Below are 20545 nucleotides of genomic sequence, written 5' to 3'. Positions count from 1 at the left end.
TGACTGTTGAATTTTGCTACATATGACCTCGCATTTGATCTTGGGAACACTGTTTCCTTGATACAGGCATCGTGCCCACTGCTAATGTTACTGATGTCGTTCTGATCACTTAAGGCAGATTTCCAGGTCCAAAATGACCCTCCTGAGGGTGGGCACATGTGACAAGTACACACCTTTGCCTCTTTATCCATCATCTTTAATCAGACATCTCAGGAGGGATAAGGAGTAAGGAATCTCCAGTTCTAACCTGAAATCTTCTCATTCAACTCCTTGCCTTGTCTATTTCTGTCTGTGTCAGCTGGATCTTCTGAGAAGCAGATGCCAGGATGGGATCAGACATGCAAAAGATTGATTCAGGGAAATGTCTGTAAAGGATAAAAGGGGAGAAAGCAGGAATAGGTGGGAGAAACCTCAGGCCTCAGCGCAGGTCATGAGAGGGGCAGAGGGGGGAAAGATGGATTGGGAAGTACCCCAGCCCTCAGCAAAGGTCTGGAAAAGCCTTGGCCAGGTCTGCGAGGAGTCCACAATTGAAGATGGCCCTTTACAGGAATCCCACTTCACGCAGGCGTGGACGGGCTCTCTCCTACCTTTGCCACGCTCAGTCAGGGTTTGAGGGCAGCCAGTGGAAGCACAGCCTCTGTGTGAGAGCCCCCGTGAACCCAGGGGGTGGCAGCTGGGCTGTCAGTCATCTCTGTTCCTGCAGCAAGTCCTCCTGAAGGGATCTGAGTGGCCACCAGTGTCTCACTTTGTTCCTTTTTTAGTTTCTCTGGAAGGGGCACCAACTTGGTCACTTCATTAGAACTGAATCTAAATATATTACTTCATTCAACAAATGCTTATGGAGCCCCCATGACTATATTCCAGACATTGCTGTCAGCACTGTGGATGTGAAATAGATGAAATACATTTCTCACCCTCCAGGAGCTTGTAGTCTGATGCGGGAGCTACACAGGAAACAGTGATGCAACAGTGTCAGGAAGTATGAGTTACTATCCTGGGAGGACAGAGGGGCTGGCATTCAATTTAGGGAGAGAGGTTGAGAGCAGGGGTAGGATGGGTGGGTAAAGGGGAAGTAAAGGGAAGTTACTTCCTCCAGGGGCAGCCCAAAGGAGGGCAGCGGGCAAAAGGAAGAAGGTAACCAGTGCCCCAGGTACCCATCGTATGAACAATTCTAACACTTTCTGTCTGTGGTTCAGAGAGCCCAGCAGAGTCAGTCCCTTTTAATAACACTTTTCCTCCTCCTCTCCACTCACTTACTCCTGCTTCCTGGAGTCACCTTTCAGATAAACTCTCTGCATCCAAGCCCTTGTCTCAGACTCCGTATTCAGGGGAGCCTAAAATAAGACCAGGGGTGGGCATTCCAAGAGGGGACAGCTTGTCCAAAAGTATAGTGCACTGAGTATGGAGTATTTGGCAAACTCCAATGTGTTACGTCTGGTGGACAATATTCAGAGAGGGGGTTGTAGGGGGTGGGATTAGGTTGGCCTTGATTGACCGTTTATTTCTCCAGTAAGCACGTGTCGAGCACCCACTGTGTGAGGCACTCTGCTAGGCACTAAGGACATGTGGTTAGCAAAGAGAGGACTGAAGGCCCGTGGCTGTCAGATGATGGAAGACTCCCTCAATGACAAGCAGAGACCCCAAAAGTCTTTGAGAAGGTCAGTGACTTGACCCAAGTTTGGGGTTTAAATCAATCCCATTGGTACTTGCATGGAGTGCAGGCTCCAATCATTTCTTGACCTTAGTCCTGCTCCAGTTGGCCCAGAAGTTCCCAGTGCTCTGGGATTCTGAAAGCTGGGGCTGTTATGGAAATTCCCCGGGCCCCTGCAGAGGGTGCAGACTTTTGGGCCTAATGCTCCCCATCTGGCACCAGGGTCTGTGTGATCTGAGACTTTTACTTGTGAGCCAGCCCACAAGGACTGGTGGGCTCTACCAACGGCCATCAAGGACTTCGGGAAGTCTGAGCTATGCTTGGAAGCTAAATTCACTTCCCACAGACAGGGCATCTCTGATCAAAGAAAAAGAAAGAAGTCAGTAGTTGACTGGTGATACGTTAAGTCTTGCATCTCACTTCCATTTACAACAAACTCAGGGAGAAATTCAGCCAGTTTGAGGGATATTTAGAACTGTGGTTCAAACAAATGCAGGTGAGTGTCCAGGCTGTGGAAAAGACTTTAAAAACTACTTTCTCAAGACAAAAACATCTTTGGAATTAGGGGCTGTAAGAACCCAGCTTGAACCAACTTACTCTTCCCCCAGAATTTACAAGATCTTTTTTTTTTTACAAGATGACAAGGTATCTGTACATTCTGAACTTGAAATTGAAGGAGAAAAGACGGACAGAGCTGACTGGCTGGAGGAAAGCAACTACTCAGCTTTGTCTGGACGTGTGGACATGGCAGATGATATCTGGTGACCTCATTCTTTACCTTTGTGACTTTCAAGGAGTCATATGTCTTGAAGACCGGAGAGCTGTCTGGTGGAAATGAAGTCATAGTTTCAAAAGAGATCCAAAGATTTGTGTGCATATGAATCCTGCCTTAACTCACTGAATTTGACCAGGATGTAAGTTCATTCAACGTATTTCAGTTGTTATTCTTATTTCAAAGCCTCACCAGGGAGTCCTTCCGTCCAGTGTGGAACAATGAATGACGCGGAGCACATCTATATGCACCAATGAGGAAAGGTTTTCAAGACACACAGGTAATTTTTGAAATCAGTTTGCAAAACAATGTTAGAATGTGTTAATCATTTATATTTTAAATAAAATATAGTATATATACACCTAATGCAGAGAATACCTCTGGAAGGACACACAAGTTGCTGGTAAAGCATCATTTTTAACTTTGTATTGTAAAGTCCTCTGACTGCACATACTAAGCCTCGATAAATCTTGGCTGCTCTTCCTTATTACTCTAGGGGAAGCCCTTCCTGTCTTCTTCACAGGAGAGCCCTCCAGCCCAATGTCCTGGTTATTCAGGAGCAGTGTGAACTTTGACACTGAGGTATGTTTAACTCAGGGGTAGGGTAGGACACCATGGTGTTTGCCACATGAAGGTTTATCTTACTGTCATGTGAACCAGCCACACTGCTCACAGATGCACTGGTCAGCGGGAGATTCGTGACCGCCTCAGAGGGTAAAGTCTTACAGGACAGGTGTGCACCCTTCAGAGGGTCTGGGGAAACACAACCAACTGTGTGTGGTCTGGTGACATGGACTTTTAGGGGCTCCTGAACCCAACTATTCAAAATTATAACAGGATAATATAATACTTGCTGTTGTTTTAAACCACTGCATTTTGAGTTGGCTCATCCAATAGCAACAGGTAACTGGGACACCAGCTAATGGGGGATGGTGGTTAGAGGCTATTTCATGGGCTGTTGAACTCTGTCTCCGAAGTTCATGTACTCAAGTATCATTAGACTGCCAGAGACAGACAGACAGACAGAAGGAGATTTCCTTCATCAGACCGTTCCCTTCACTGTCAGCGATTTGGAAAGGCACTTCCATCTATTCTAAGTGAGAAATACGACCCTCCATTATCAGAGTTTGCTGCAGTGTCCATACCAGAATTTGTAAAGTACTAGGTGATAAAATAGAAAATTGGACAGTGGGGCCCACTCGGCTCATAATTACATGCACAGGTACATAGGTGCAAAGTTAGAGACATTTCGCCTCCTTTTAATTAAGCGTTTTTTCATCTTCCAAGACATCTAGGAGGATTTGACCTCTATTAATGATTTTGTTTTGTGTGTTTGTGCAGATTAAAATATTAAGTTCACGCAGTGAGTTCTATCACCACCTGCTGTTCCCTTGAAGCAGCGTCTAAATGATACTGCTCCAGTATAAAAAAAAAAAAAAAAAATGACCTGGCCAACTGATCCAGAAGGAAGGCCCGGAACATCGAACAGGGTGAGTCTCCCACCAGCTGTGGAGGGAGGTAGGGCAAAAAGCCTTGAACTCCTGGGTGTTTGCTCACTGCTCTGGCCATATCTGAATTTATTATAGATGGTGAGCATCTGGACAATCGTGCTTTTCCTGCTGGGAGCAGCCAAAGATGAGAAGCATCATACCTGCCCCTTGGGAAGGGCTTAAATCCAACATCCCGGCACTGGCCAGAGAAAGTTTCAGCCACGGCAAGCCTTCCAGCCTCTCTAAGGTTCCAGAGAGAGGTGGGTGGGGCTGCCCTGCCTGGGAGAGGAGGCAGTTTGAGCAGGACCCACTTCAGAGCATCTCCCCAACATGCCCAGGGTGCCCAAGGCCAGACTTTTCTAGGTAAAGCATTAAACACCTGCCTGGGTTAACATATTGATGCATCAGTATCCATTATCATATTGGTCAAATAAATACACTGGAAGAGCTGGGAATGGAACATAGAACTTTTCAGTTCTGTTGGTGGTTCTGAGCAGAGACGTCTCTGTGGGATTCAGTGGGACTGTTCCCAGATCATAAGGTGGGCATAGGGCAAGGGGTCAGGGGCGAGGAGGTAAGAAGAGAGTAGATGGGGCAGAGGCAGGTGTCTGCGTCGTCCCCAAGCAGAAGAGTGACCAGGCCTGAGTGACAGTGATGTCTCACGGCCCAGCCTTGGGAGCTAATCCCTGAATGGAGTCATCCTTTCTCTACAGGAAAGGAAGTTTGCTATGATCCCATCAGGTGCTTCTCTGACTCTCAGCCCTGGGCCAGCACCACAATCAGGCCACTGAACCTTCTCCCCTGGAGTCCCGAGAAGATAGGCACCCGCTTTGGGCTCTACACCAACGAGAACGCAAACAACTTTCAGGTGAGACCTCTGCCATTTTAACACCATTGTAATCGGGTGAGGTGTAGACTCACTTGGGAATCGGGAGTTCCTTACCTCTGCACCCTCCTCCTCTACCCTTTCCTGCCAGCTGCCCCTAGGCCTAGCCAGACCTGGACAGAGTAGGTCTCCTGTAAAAATGTTGGCTTGAATGAATGAATGATTCATATTTGTTAGAAACTCTAATTGCTTATTTGATTCTGGTCAGGGGCAAAGAGCAATCCAGACCCAGTGGAGACAGTGATTCCTGACTTGGGGACGTGAGGCAGGGGAAAGGAGATCAGGGTGGGCTTCCTGGAAGAGGTGGCTTTTTGTTAAGTTTTGAAAATTTGTGGCATTGGGACAGGCAGCGATAGGAAAGAAAGAGACAGCCCTGAGTGGCTCAGCTACAAAAACGTGCAACCCTTCTGTGTTTGTCACAGATTCTCCTTCCCTCTGGTCCATCAACGACTGAGGCATCCAATTTTCAAACAGACAGGAAGACCCGGTTCATCACCCACGGCTTTATAGACAAGGGAGGTGAGAGCTGGCTGGTGAACATGTGTAAGGTAGGGTCCGGCTCTAACCCCTGCAGCCAGGACTGAGGGCCACTGCTGCTACTTCCTGCTAACATCCTTGCCTCCCTTTAAGCGATCGCAATTAGTGAGCTCCAAAACAAGAAATCCTGGCACACTGAGGTACCTCTATGCAATAAAAATGCCTCTTCGTAAAAATAAAAATCCCCTTCACATTTCAGGACTACATCTGTAGTCTGAAGCAATGACATTTGCTATGAGAACAAACACTTCCACTATCTCATTTCTGGTTAAATCAAGCCTAAATGTCATCTCCTTCCATTTTCAGCGAGGCTACTTTGTATTCCTATAAATGAGGGATTATGTTCCTTTTATTCAAGTCTTTCCCACGTCCCTGAGAGTCAGAGATGCATGCTCTGACCACTTATTTGAGCTACAGACAACTAAGACTGACCGGGTGATCAAAGTAGAAGAATGGAAAGTGGCAAAAGCCACTGTAATAGAGCAGCTTTCGGTCAGAAGGACAGACAACATAAGGACACACGTGTACACACACACACAAACTCACATGTTCACAGGCACACACACACACAAATACACACATAATATACCACCTTCCTGTCTTTCCATGTGAACACTGATTCAATCTATTTTTCTGACACCTAAGAATTTACCGTAGCAGCTTGCCTTCCACACACACATTAATAACTCCGACCTAAAATGTCAACAGGAGAAATTACACACCCAGAAGATGAAAATCATTCTATATTTGACCTTGGTTTACCAGGCATTTAAGTCTTGGTACCTCTTCGGCCCCATCATGAATAAATATGTTAATGTATAAACTGTAAGATATAGTTTATATCCCCAATTTTCCAGGCTTGTAAGAGATTCCTCAGGGTTGCTTTAAAAATTAAAGTCCTGTTGGGAAAATGTTTGTATACCACATTGGAAACAAATCCTGTAAACTCTGTCTTTTGTCAACCAGATCCCAAGGTTGATTTTCCATTTATATTCAATTCTATTGCACCATCTATAAAATTCTACTATTCTTTATATGTGATTTATTACTCAATAAGACCGATCTTTCCATACAAGGACTAGCACAGGAAATGCATATATTTTCTTATTGTGATGAACTGGCCAGAACTGGAATTAACTGGCTTTATAATCTTGGTGTACCATAAAAACTGTAATTTCCTGGATAGAGTTTTCTGTTTGACATGAGATTTCCAGGCTGTTCTGAATTCTTTTGTAACAGATACTTAAATTTAGCAAAATAAAATCCCTCTGATTTATTTTAAAAAAAAATTAAAGTCCTGAGAAAACAACTGTCGGTATCCATGTGTGTGTAATCACACATATTAGTATCGTGTAAGTGAAGAGATTCTACGTGGATGTTAAATATATAGTACTACTTTATTTTTTTCTTTGTATTTTATTTTATTTTTAAAATTTTTAAACTTTTTTTTTATTGAGTAATAGTCATTTTACAATGTTGTGTCAATATATAGTACTATTTTAAATTTAAGCTGGTCATACGTGCTACCTGGCAGAAATTCCAAGGATATTATCCGCTCCTTTGACATCCAAGAAGTTTCCCTTTCAGAATTCTTCTAAGTCAGTGCAGTTTTATTTTTCATGCATCTGCAGTGTGTGTGTTTTCTCCGTGAAGTCCAGTGTGTGTGTTTTCTTCATGAAGTCATGAAATAGTGACACTTCGCTCCCACCATAAAACCTCCGTAAACGCCCAGCAGACTGGGGTGAAGGCAAGCCCAGGCACTGCCAAGAGGCTGAAGGGACCTCTAGTGGCCAAATCCAGAAGATCATTTTGATACTGGCCACTAGAGATTGAACTTGAGACCTTTTCTTTTCGAAACAGGGCTCTTTGATGGACGTGGTTGTTTCAGTCACCTTATTGAATCGACCGTATTGAATTTGATCAGGGAAAAAAACGAAGAGTGGCCAGCTTTTAATTAATTGCTAAACTAGAGAGGGAATTGATATTTGTCTTTCTCATAGCATCCTCCCTGAGGGATAACTCCTATTGGCAACAGGATTCCTAACAAACTCAAGTTCATCTCAGCACTCCAGCTCAGAAGGGACAGAAGAACGGCCAGTAGTGACTCTTGGCGGCCGTTTCTGAGCGCTGGTTGGATGTGGTGTCACGAGCCCCCATGATAACCCCCCGGTGTCTCTCCAACACCAGAACATGTTCAAGGTGGAGGAGGTGAACTGCATCTCTGTGGACTGGAGGAAAGGCTCCCAGACCACCAACATGCAGGCGTGCGGGTGGTGGGCGCCCAGCTGGCCTGGATGCTGGCCACGCTCCAGGTGAGTGGCAGGTGGGCTGCTGCAGAGGTTGGGTAAAGAAGCAGCTGAGGGTTATATGTTTAAAGAGGAAATAGAGAGAATCAGTCTCTCTCTCAGAGTCTTAATTCTAAAACTCTAAAATTCACCTTAAAACTGAAGGCTGATGGCTAGACGGTGTTGACATGAACTGGGCAAGTGGTTGAGGGGCTGGCTGACAACAGGGAGAGGAGTCCAAACCAGACCCTGAGATGAGAGATTAGGGTGTATTTGAGGGCCTGAAAGTTCCACAAAGGGTTTGGCCAAAAAAGCATCTAGAAGAGTAGGTGTCCAGTCAGGAAAGCTCTGAGGCCCTCGTGATGAGCTGGGCTTGACCCTGAGGCCAATGGGAGCCATGGAAGGTTTTCAGCAGAAGAGTAATGGTGTTAGGTTGGCATGCTACAAAAACCCAGCCCAGAAATATCCTGAAAATACAATCTCCCCTCTCCAGTCGAACTACACCTACTCACCTACCCAAGTCCACCTCATCGGCCACAGCCTGGGGGCCCGCATGTTAGGAGAAGCAGGGAGCAGGACTCCAAGCCTGGGCAGGATTACGGGTAAGACCTGAGGGCCAGGGCCCCAGGTTTTATTGCCAGTGACCCCAGAACATGGTATAAGACAGCAGCCTTGCTTGGAGCTGGCCCGTAGGAGTCCATCCCCTCGGCTGTGGCAGAGCCGGTTAGAACCTGCACTGGACACTTTAGGAAGCCCCCCAGAAGCCTGTCTTTGGGGCAGGGGAGGTGGTGGCTTTGTTCCCTTTGCTTCTCCCACCTCTGTCCCCATCCATCCTCCCCAGATCCCTGTTTTCTGGTGATGTGGGTGTCTCAGCAGGACTGGGCACCCAGGAAGATGCAGAGTAAGGCTAATGTGAACATGAACAAACACAATTACGAACAGTCCTATTGTCCTTCCCTTACCCCCTTCTCTTTGAAATCAACGGCAGGATAGAACACAAAAGGTCTGCTTCCGCTGCCTTGGCTGGCAGAAGAAACCCAGCCGCCATCACACCTAAAGCATCCTTTTAACCCAAGCAAAGCCTGTAAATTATGACAACAAAGTGTATTCACATAATGTAATTATTATAATGCTAATGTAATTACTGTAGAAAGCACAGATTAAATGCCAATTATCTCAAATACTGTGCAGAGTGCTTTACATGTTCTCATTTAATCTTCAGAAGTAAAGGAAAAGGCTGAGAGAAGGAAATGACTTGCCCAAGGTCACACAACTAATCAGTGGTGGAACTGACATTCAAATGCAGTTCTGATGTTATTTGGCTCAAATAAGTCTCTATCTTTATATGAATGCTCACTTTTATTTTCAACATTTATGTTCATGCCTTTTCAGCTGCTCTGATCAAACCTTCAAAAAAAAAATTGACAAATCTAGGAGTCCTCTCAAGAAGGAAATCAGGAAGGGGAAATTTCTCTCCAAATTCTGCTAAATGGGCTAGGACATAGGGTAGAGCTGGGCATGTTTCAGCCACTTTGTGCCAATCTGCCCTGTGATAGTTCCCTAAGATGTTCACTGTAAAAAGACGCTGTGTTTATATAAATACATAAATATATCTTATATATATTAAGGTATAACTTATATATAGCAAAAGTCACCCTGTGTAGTGTATAGTGCCATGAGTTTTGATAAATGAATAGTCATGTAACCATCTCCACAATCAGGACATAGAACGTTTCCATCACTGTATACATTTTTTTAAAAAAGGCATTGGTTAATCAATCCTTCTGATGTAGTGATGCACGAAATACTTGCCCATATTTTAAAGCAACAAATTAAATATTCAAAAACCATATATTCATTCCTCGACTAACATTTATTTATGAGCCACAGACTATGCCAGACGTGGGGGATGTGGGGTCTAGCATGAAATATATAACCCGGCAGAGAAGACAGGACCTGAGCCAGCAACCACAAGTGTGCTGGGCTCCACGAGTTGCTGCTGTGACATTGTGACAAGAGGACCTGGCCCTGACCAGAGGAAGGGACAGGGAGAACAGCTCTGAGGATGTATAAGGACAATAAGGAGTTAGGCAAAAGATGTGTGTGTTTACATCCGTGTGTGCATGTGTGGGTGTGTGTATGTTGAGTGTGTGGTCATACGTGTGTAGGTTTGTGTGTGTGTGTGTGTGTGCGTGTGCATGTGTGTGCACTCATGGACACTGGGACAGCCCTTCAGGTATAAATCTGGATGACCACTATGTCAGAGACTGCGCAGGGTCCTGGAGAGGCAGAGAGAAGACAGGCTTTGCCCTTGAGGCTCACAGGACTGCAATTTTGAGTGACTTTTTCATTTGTGGGGACAAGTTCTGGTTCCTTCTCTCTTCACCCGAACTCAAAGTTCTGTCATTCTAGAGCAGAGCCATCCAACAGACCTTCCAACCCTGATGGACGTGCTCTGTGTTGTCTAATGCAGTAGCCATTAACCATAAGTGGCAAGGCAGCACTTAAAATGTAGGGAAAGTGAGGAATTGATTTGTTAGTCAATTTAATTTGAGTTTAAATTTAAGCAGCCACATGTGGCTAGTGGCCCCTTTACTGGGTGGGGCAAGTCTAGAAGGGGATGCTACCGATATGTACTTCTCCTTCTGGCCTAGTTTGAGTTGTAGACTAACACATAGAACTTCTCATACTTTGATGCCTCAGTGTAAGGATGGGGACAGGAATCTGAGATTGGAGTCAGCTATTTTGTGCGTGAATAAATGGAACTCTTTTCTGTGCCCTGTGCAGGCTGGAGATACGGAGTTTCTGTAGCACTCTCTGGAAGAACAGCCACTGGTCAAATCAAAGTGGCTTTGTTTGGAAATAGGGGAAATACTCAACAATACGATGTCTTCAAGTAAATTTCCCCTTTTTAGTATCACATCTCACCTGATGACTTTCACGGCCTTTGCATCCATGCGCTGAAATGCACGTCATCTCTTTATCAGTGGCTTTTTAATTACTTACTTTATGTATTGAAGTTAATTTCAGACTTCTGCTAACAATTGTTCTTTTTCTCTATTATGAATCCAGGCATTTAATTCTTCCTCTCTCAACAGATCAGATTTTTTTAAATAAATCTAATATTATCCCAGATGTCATGTTTTCTGATTAGCCTAGTGACACATGCTTGTTTTAAACTAAGTGGATAACTCATCACTGTACAAATAATTCTACCAGAAAAAAAATAATATGAAGGAATTGCGGAATTTTCTATAAGAAAGTTTTACGGGGAAATTAAATTTGAGGAAACAACATTTCAATTAATAGTTTGAGGCTGCCGGCATATAGGTGACTTTTTCATTTCTCTAACCCTTATTTGAGAGTTAATTTGGGAAAATCATCCTGTTAATCTAGAGTAGAAAAGAGTGACATGGCCTCCTATGGTCCTTAGAACTTGTTTCAGTGAATGAGAATGTGTCTATTTCTCTATTTCAGGGGGGATTATCAAACCGGGCTCCACCCATTTCAGCGAGTTTGACGCAGATCTCCATGTTGGAACCATTGAGAAAGTCAAGTTTCTTTGGAATAACAACGCGGTAAACCCAACCCTCCCTAAAGTGGGTGCAGCCAAGATCACCATGCAAAAGGGAGAGGATAAGACGGAGTACGTATCTTTGGTGGCTTGTGCCTAAAGATGTGTGCCTAAGGATTTGTATTTGTCCTGGAGACTCACCCCAGAAAGTCAGTTACAGCTCAGCCAGAAGAGTCAATACCTATCTGGGGCCCATTTTCCCCAGACGAATAAACAGCTGATAGATTGCAGACCATTTCCATTGGGTGTTCTCAGCACTCCCTGCGGGAGGCACAGAAGACATGGCCCTGCCTTCAACAAAAGCTAAGGATGGAAAATAAAAAAGAGAAATAAGAAATAATTTCTGAAGGTATAAGGTTATAAATATGGGCTAGAGAGTAGCTACATGTTAAAGAGGGCAAGATCAGTGAACGTTCAGGATAATAGAAGGAAAAAGAAATCAGTGTTAGCAGAAGATGTAAGTTTTGAGATAAGACAAGAGAGAGCTGAGGTGACAATACTTGCAGAATCTTCATCCTGACCCAATATGTCCCCAGTTGTTGCAGCTGCAGGGATGTGAGGGTAATGACCCCAAGTCTAGCCAGCAGGACACCCCCATGTGGCTTGGTGGGCAGGGGATCCTGGGCATTTGGTCACTGATGGAGGTTTGGGAGGTTAGGTGGGGTCCCTAAACTCAGGCCTCAGGGAACGTCACTCCCCCAGGCAGGCAATGGATTGGCAAACTTCACAGTCTTAAGCTGGATGGCCCCTGTGAGGTCCTCCCTGTCTCTGTGAGGAGAGGACAGAGGGGCGGGCCCAGGCAGGTGGTCAGCAGAACAAGAAGGTCCTCTCAGCAAAAGCATAGCATCGAGAAGGCTGGTGGGGAGCCCTGCGCAGGCTGGGGATGCAGCCAAGGCCTCGCCGGCCGGCCCTCATCAGAGGACACTGGGGATCTAAGGTCAGTTCCCCAGGGCCCGTTAGGAAGCATGGCCTTCTAGAAATGGAACAGAATGTACCCGAGGCCATGACCAAGGCCCTGCGTCCATCAGCTGCCACCAGGACCCTCCAGGAGCCTGAAGGCAGCTTCCCTGCCTGCCAACCCAGGAGGAAGAGAAAACCAACATCAAACCTCACAAATGAGTTTGTGGGGTAAAAACGCTGAATTTGTTGAATTATTCAATTATGTTGCTGTTAAGAAAACAGCCAATAAATAACATTTTTAAATAATGATAATAATAATGGGGAGGCTAAAGAAAATCAAGACTTTATCCAACCTCCTCTCAGATCCCCCCTCAGATTTTTCCAGTCACCTCAGCGAGGGTTCAAGTCTGATCAAGGAAACTGACAGGGATCCCACTGGTGACGTGGACTCAAAAGAAAAACGTAGTTCCCCTCTTGATTTCTCTTTACCCCAACACTTCCTCCCTGACTTTTTGATGTTCCAGATATGCCTGGCAGACAGGGGGAGGGGCAAAGACGGGGCCTGCTCTGTTGTTTACAGAGTAGCTGTTGAGAAAAATTAGACAGATGGTTCCCATGAAAGATCAAAGGACAGAATTAAGAACTCCCTGTAAGGTGCCCAAGGAGAGTGGCCGGGGAGGCCGGCAGAGGGCCGGGGAGGCCGTGAGGGAGGGAAGGGGGCCCTGAGGCATCTCTCTGGATGCGGGGTTTTGACTTGGAAGGGTGCTAGCAGGGGACCCGGCTTGGTGCGGGAGGGACGAGGACCTGGAATATGATTGGAGATAAGGGTTAGGGCTTCCAGGAAAAACAGATAAAATACAAAAGAGAAAGGGGGTGAAGATGAGGAAAGAGCTTGACACTTCAGAGATCAAATGTGGTGAGAGAAGCCCGTGGTTCTTGGAAGATCCATAAGGAGAACCACTTACATCGGCATTATTGTTGTTGTTGTTGTTTTAAGTTTATTTATCTATTTAATGGAGGTACTAAGTATTTTAATGAGGATTGAACCCAGGGCCTCCTGCATGCTAGGCATGCACTCTACCACTGAGCTATACCCTCCCGACCTGCGTTGTTTTTAAATTAATTATAAAGCTTTTTTACGTTTATTGTCATGAGATGCTGCGCTATTGACATGGGATTCTCACCAGACATGGGAGGGAGCTACGCCCTCTTCTACAAACAAAAACACCCATGCTGAAACTCAAGTAACCAGCCCAGTGTCACCGCCGGAAGGCTGGGAGGGGGGAAACTAGGGGGAGAGCCAGGCCCCCAACTCCAGGTTTGGAAGGCAAGCTCAAGGAAGGTTTGAAGGTGACCCCACCATAGGAAATGTGGAACATCAGATGGACCTGTATTGGCATCTTGGTTCTTCCACGTAGTAACTGAGAGCCCCCCTGCCTCAGTTTCCTTTCCTGCGATGGAGGACTCATAACAACACCTCCTCACATGTGTGTGGTGCTGGTGAAGCTCACACGAGTGAACCAGTTCGGGTCCTTGCCCACAGCTCGTAAGAGCTCAACATACTGTGGCTACTGTATTTTCTCAAGCTGCTATAAGGTTGAGTGGGTTCCCCAGAGTAGCTGGGCCAAGAGTGAGTCCATCTGTAAACCAATCCACTGGGTTTATGGGGCTGGGCGAATGTATTGTGGAGAAGGAGAGCTGGGAGAGGTCAGTCTCTGCCTCAAGGAGCCCACAGTCCTGGCCACCCGAGGACCCAGAGGCCAGGGGCCACTTCTAAGCTACAGCTGACCTAGTCCTGGGACCGCGCCAGCCCCTCCCTCTGGGAGCCCCAGGCAATCAGCTCTCCTGGAATTGTGTGAAGCTTCCACCCTCGTGCTGCCCTCATCCTTCTGAATTGTAAAATCAGCAATTATTTTTGCTTTACAACTCAAATTGCTGTGTAAGGATGCCCAGCACTGAAAAAGCGTTCATTTTTCTCCACAGGTGCAGTTTCTGAAGTGAAGACACCATGAGAGAAGATGTCCTGCTCACTCTCACGCCCTGTGAAACTCCAGGCATGACACAGGTGCCGTGTTAACAACCAATAAAATACGTTCCTGCATCAATCCATTCACAGCATCTGTCGCTGATGTCAGCTGCCCCGTGGGACATTTGAGAAGTATTTTTAAATGTCCTGCACATTTCCATCTATTTGGGTTTCCTGCCCTTGACCTCCAGTGACCACCCCTTTTCTTCCCAGTTTCCTTGGTCCTCGTGCCCACTGTCTTCTCACCGGAGGCGCTGGCGATGAACGAGCGGCAGAACTAGAGCCTGGGGGTGGGGCCTCAGCAGAGCCTTTGGCCCCGCCCCTCATCTTACAGGTGAGGAAACAAAGGCCCAGAGAGGAGAGGTCACTGTCCAAGCACACAGGGTGGATCAGTGTCCTGGCAGGACTCACTCTGGTCCCAGGGCCTCTCCCTGACTCTGCCATCACCTTGAGAAATCACAGAAAGGCCATGCTATGGCATGGCCTCTCTGTGGTAGTAAATTTGGTGGCGATGGCACCACTTGGTGGCTCTGGCTCTCGGTGAGGTTAAGGGGCTCCAGCACCCAGAGACTGTGGTGGGCACACTTGCAGAGCACAGACAGACTTCCAGCCCCCGCTGGCCCTCGGCCGGGGTTGCCTCATAGCCTCCTCTCTGCCTGCTGGGCAGGCGCTGTCCCAGGGCAGGACCGGGCGATGAGTTGGGCTCCAGGGGGTGGCTTCAGAGAGGAGCGCCCAGTGCAGACCCTGCTGGAGGAGGACTGTTCTGCCACCCCGGGAGCACTCAGCCAATCAGACCTCACCATGGGCCTTGCCGACACAGATGTTCTGCACCCGGGGGTGGGGGTGTTCTTCAAGGTGGCCCAGCCTATCCCATGATCATCCCCAGGGGCTGTACAGGACCAGGAAGGCCACTGCCCTGAGTGTCCCCCGTCTTGGCCACCCCCCACCGCAGCAGTGTCAGTACCCGGCTTCTGCTCCTAGCTCCCAGCACGTCAAGCTGTTATGGAGCCTCAAACTCGAGTGTGAGTGAACTCCAGGCTATGCCTTGAAAGTAGATGGTGTGGTGAGGACTCAAGGAGCGACTGTAGCAAAGGCCTCACAGTAAAGGGCACAAGGTGGATGCTCAGGAAATGGTGGTAATTGGGGTGGGGAGGGTGGAGGCACCGAGCAGAAGAGGACGGTGCCCAGGGCTGGGGCCCCTTTGTCACAGTTTGCTCAGTGCTGGCCGTGACCTCACACCCCGGGTGAGGTAGCACACTGTGGGCAAAAGGGCTCAATCAATGGGATGCAGGTCCTGCAAACACTAACAAACACCAGCTCTGGGTGGGGCACTGGAGGGAGAGGGAAGCCGACTTCGCCGACTTGGATTCAGTGTTCGAGGCGTGAACGGTAGTAGGGAGCCCAGCACCCAGATAAACACTGCCATGCTGCCCCATGGTGCAAAAAGCAAGGTATATCCCAGGAATAGGGGGGCCTAGGAGGGGGAGGAGCAAGATGGGGAAGGCTCCACAGAGCCGCTGGTTCTAGGCCCAGGCTTGCAGGAGAACAACTGACTGAGACGGCAGGCTGGGAGGCCAGCGAGGAGGAGGAGGCCCCCGCAGCTACACAGGTGAGAGGTGATGAGACCATCTGAGGGCGGGGTAGAAGCAAGTATAATGCAGGGGGCGGGGACTGGTTGGCCACGTGGGAGGCCTCTTCCCTGGTCAAGGATAGCCTGTCTCACCTGGTCCCCAGACTAACAGATGTGGCCGATGACTTTGGGGGAAAATTTTAAAATGAGGAGGAAGCTGAGAAGACCACACAGTGCAGTGGGGGAGGCTCCCCTAGGCTGTTGGCCACACCATATGCTCTCAGCTGAGGCCCTGTCTTGAGCCTTGAGTGACCTTGGTCTTGACCGCAGGTGCAGTGGTGACCGTATGCTCTGGGGACAGGGAAGGAAGGCAGCTGATGGAGACTTGAGCTGGAGCAGGGCCAGCCTCCTGCTCTCTCCCCCCAGGTCCCTTTCCTCCAATGAGCACAGGTCCTTTTATCAGATAAACAGCTGGAGAAAAATCCCAGGAAGGCAGAGAACAGCAGGTTCCAAGATCACAGCCACGGACCTTGTGTGTGTCACAGGGCCCAGCAGTAGGGACAGGTAAGAATCCCGGGACTGGAGATGTTGGAAAAGTAGTCAGTATTCAATTAACAAATCACTTGGTTAACTGCACACACATAGCACACCACACAGCTTAGTCAGAGTAAGGGAAACAGGAAAGCGGGTAACAAACCCCTCCAAGAGGAAGTCTGGGAAGGAGGCATCAGCACGAACGGTGGTCCCCGACCAGCCACAGGTCCCGAGACAAGCATAAACGGAAAGTTGCCCTCTGCTCTGACAGAGGCTCCAGCAGCTTCCACCTGCAGCAGCTCAGCACCGAGGGGTTGGGTCCTCCAGTGAGGAGCTGGGCTCAGGGGTCTCTTTTTCAGGCTGTGTCAGTAGGTGTAACAGTTACTCCCAGGGTGTCTTATCTCTGTCAGTTGCTCCTTCAGTTCCAGTGATGTATGTTGCCCATCAAATTTCTTATCTAAAATACCACTCTTAGTTTATTGCTCTAAGACACTCACAGTCCTACTGCAGACGTTTCGAAACAACTAATGTGGAAGTTCACATTGGCCACTGTGACTCCATTTTGAACTACTTAAAGTAGCTTAAATCCTGAGTTTCACACAAAGTGAGTAGGAATCACAACACAAAAGAAGTTATAATTGTGATACCTTGGACTTATCAGCGTGGCTATGGAACCTTCACTTCCCGCCACCGCTGGGGAGTCCATGCTCAGCCCCACTCATCCAGATTTCAGGGGCTGCATGTGGCTGGCTTGATTAGACTTTGTTCTGTTTTGTTTTTTAAACAATAGAGGTGAAACAAAATAAAACTGCTCGTTTTGCTACAATTTCATTTTCATTAATATCTACTCTCTCTCGAGCTCTCTGAAAAGATCTTTTGCTGTTTGTATTTGCGGCCAACACCAAAATTAGCTTGATGCAGGAGTTTATTCCATTGCCCAACATTTCATTTGTGACGACAAAAGATTTGTCTTCTTTCTCTAAAAGAGAAGGAGTGGATTTAAGGAGCAAAACAATTACATGTGATCTTTGGACTTGTTTGGATGATGAACTGAGCAAACCAACAACAAAAAGCCATCTTTGATATAAACAGAGGTGGTGCATTGTTCAGAATGCACATGGATAAGGTCTTTGGAGCAATGAAAACATGCCCCATTCATATTCAGTTTAACATAACACTCAGAAGGACATTCCGTCTGGTTGGAAGCAACAGGATAAGGCACTGAGCCAGCAGTCAGCATTCTAGTCAAGCCTGGTGACCTTGGGCAAGGACTTTCCACTTCCCTGGACCTTGGCTTTCTCATCTGTAAAATGGAAGCCACAGCCCGGCCCTTCCTTCCTGGTATTGTTGTCTTAAGGCTCTAACAGGACAATTAACAGCGCCACCAGAACAGAAGGCTCCATCCTTAAGTTAACTGTAAGATGCTGCAAGATGAGGGAGGCACCCTAAGGAGTGGTGGCCACAGTCTGACCCCAGACCCAAAGCTATCGGAAGACGGGAGGATGCAGAGCAGTGCTTGTTAGGGTGGGCTTCGTGCCCATCGATTCAGGCCCTGCATGCTCACTCCACGGTGCTCGAGGCTAGCCCTGCCTCCAGGGGCATCCGAGGGCTCATGGGACTAGCTGAGGCAGCTCTGGGAGTACCAGGCGTGTGCCATGAGCTGGCAAACCAGAACCACCTGCAAGCTTAAAAAAGAGGGGGAGTGGACCTCAGGCCCCACTCTAACCAATTCAAGAACAATCCCAGGTATGGGTCTTTTTGAAAAGCCCCCAGGTGGTCCTCCCATGCACCTCGGTAAAACTCTGCCAGGACACAGGGTTTCCATGATGCTCAAAGTGGAGCCTTCTCATCCTAGGGCTCCTGGCGTACTCTTGCCTGGGAATTTATTAATTTTGTGTTTTGATTTTGACGATAATCTTTTTTTCAGCCAGTTATAAGGGCAAAATGTTCTCTTTGTGGCGGTAATTCGCAGCAAGAGTTTTGTTTCCTGCGTTGATGTGCAATAAATTGAGGTTAATGGGAGTGTCCCCAAGGGTATGAGAATTTTTAACAAGGATGGTGTCCCTGCATTTATTTATTCAGGTCTGAGAAACTTTGGAGAGTAGGATCTGGGACTGAAAGTGTGGAAGATACGTCCAGTGTCACAGGCTTTGAGTGCAGAGAGAGTTTGCTGTGGGATCTGGAATGGAGGAGCAAATGTGGCTGGAGGAGCAGGGAGGGATGGGGGAAAACGAGTCTCAGAGCGCGAGGGCAGGGACCTCAGTGGGTTCCTCAGCCGGAGATAGATGCAGCTGACATCCCTGGCAGGGGCAACCACAGGTGCAAAAGCTCAGAAGAGAGAAAAGAGCCGGTTCATTCCAGAACTATGTGTCCTTCAACCAAAGCAATTTTGGGATGAGATGGCATCAGGGGAACAGCAGAAATGAAGCTGGGCAGAGGCCACATGGTGGCCATATTGGTTTGCTGGGGCTGCCATAACAAAGTACCACAACCGATGTGGCTTAAACAGTAGAAACTTATTTTCTCACTGCTCTGGAGGCGGAAAAGTCCAAGACCAAGATGTCACAGGGTTGGCTCCTTCCCAGGGCTGTGAGGGAGACCCTGTCCTCACCTCTCTCCTGCTGGTGGTTGCTGGCAACCTTTCCCATTTCTTGGCTTATACAAGCATCCCCCAGGTCTCCTTCCTCGTGCTCACATTGCCTTCTCCCTGTGCACAAGTCTCTGTGTCCAAAGTCCCCCTTTTTATCAGGACACCAGTCATACCGGATTAGGACCCACCCTAATGACCTCATTTCACCTCTGTTAATAACGCCGTATCCTGAGGTCCTTGGGGCCAAGACTCCAACATGTCTTTTTGGGGGGGAACACAACCCAACCCATAATAGTGGCCAACCTTGCAGGCCCAACTTAGGAGCTTGGATTCCACCTAAATTGAATCGCTTTCCACCCGATACTCCCAAATTCTTCTCTTTAGATAAAGCCTAAACTCCGTAGCCCTGGCACAAGCTGCCATCAACGTGCTTTTTCTTCTTGGCCCACTCAGTCACTTGTAATTGTGTATATATTTTAAGCCATTAGTGCCTGTGCCCTAAGGGACCATCAGTCCCGTGAGGGCAGGAAGGAGGCTGTTCTGTTCACTGCTGTACCCTCAAGGCTGGAAGAGCATCCAGCACATTGTGGCCACATAAAAATGAGCACGAATAAGTGAACAAACACGTGAGACACGCATCTGAGGGCATTCAGGAGCCACGCACAGGATTCAAGCTGGGAGGGAGCTGGGGGGGAGCCAGATGCGGTGGCCTGGAGAGAGGTGCTACCCACCCTCGAGGGCAAGGGCAGAGGGAGTGGACGCGGGGACAGATAAAGAGGTGATGAAAGCAAGGAGCAAACATGTCTCAGTGGGCTTCAGGGTGCAGGAGAAGGAGGACCCGAGCCACCAGCTCCCTTCTGGGCAGCTGCTAGGCCAGCTGGCAGGCCTCCCCCAGACCCTGACCCTGCCACCCGACAACATGTGGCCTGTGAACGACTTTTCCCACAAGTGCTGGCCTTCCCATCCTCCCCAGGGGAGACAGCTGGCAGAACCTCAGAACCTCAGGCCCCCAGAGAGGAGAGAGGAGCTGAGCTGGCCCCGTCACGGGCAGCCAAGTGGGAGGCAGCAGAGGGCTCTGCCGGCCTGTGCTGGGTCACCCTGCCACAGAGACCAGTCAGGCTCGGGATTGCTTGGGAACACCCAGTGGGTCTGCCCCCAACCACTGGTAACGGCTCCCTTGGAGAGCAGCTTGGTGTAGGGGCAATGCTCCTAAAGCTACCTAGATTCCACCCATTTTACAAGTCAGCAAACTGAGACCTACGTTTTCCAGAGAGCAGCAGCACCACAGTAGGAGGCAGAGCCCAAGATCAAGGCCTACACTTCCATTCGCACTTAAACTAAGCCCCTTACTTTCAGGGCCTCTGTTGCCTGGGCTGTAGAATGGGAAGAAGCAAGATTCTCTAAGAGCTACGATTTGCTTGCTGTCATTGTCTCTCAGAACACCTTTTGAAGCACCACCACCTGCTTCTCTTCTGGCACCCAGCTCTCCCTCTTGGCCCTCAACACCGCTTCTGGAGATGGTATTCCCCACGTGTTTGCACAGCGTGTTTCTCATTACCTTAGGTGATGTCGCCTGCTGGGTGATTTCTCAGCCACTTTGAAAAAGGGATTTAGATGTTGTGCTGCTTTGGGGTGACTCCTGCTTGAATGGAATGGTGAGTCCTTTCTCGAGGTTGAAGTTTTCAAAATTTCTTGTGGGATCCGAGATTTGAAAACGACCTTAGAAGTAG

General features: G+C 48.1%; 1 pseudogene; it reads left to right on the top strand.

Moving 5' to 3' along the window:
• The first annotated feature begins 15 nt into the window (after nt 1–15).
• LOC141579000 (inactive pancreatic lipase-related protein 1-like) lies at nt 16–20533 on the top strand (annotated as a pseudogene).
• Nucleotides 20534–20545: the final 12 nt, after the last annotated feature.

Source organism: Camelus bactrianus, chromosome 11 (genome assembly GCF_048773025.1).
Source record: "Camelus bactrianus isolate YW-2024 breed Bactrian camel chromosome 11, ASM4877302v1, whole genome shotgun sequence".
In the NCBI taxonomy this organism is placed as follows: domain Eukaryota; kingdom Metazoa; phylum Chordata; class Mammalia; order Artiodactyla; family Camelidae; genus Camelus; species Camelus bactrianus.
Note: the sequence above shows the minus strand (reverse complement) of the source record. Positions and strands in the feature narration are given on the sequence as shown.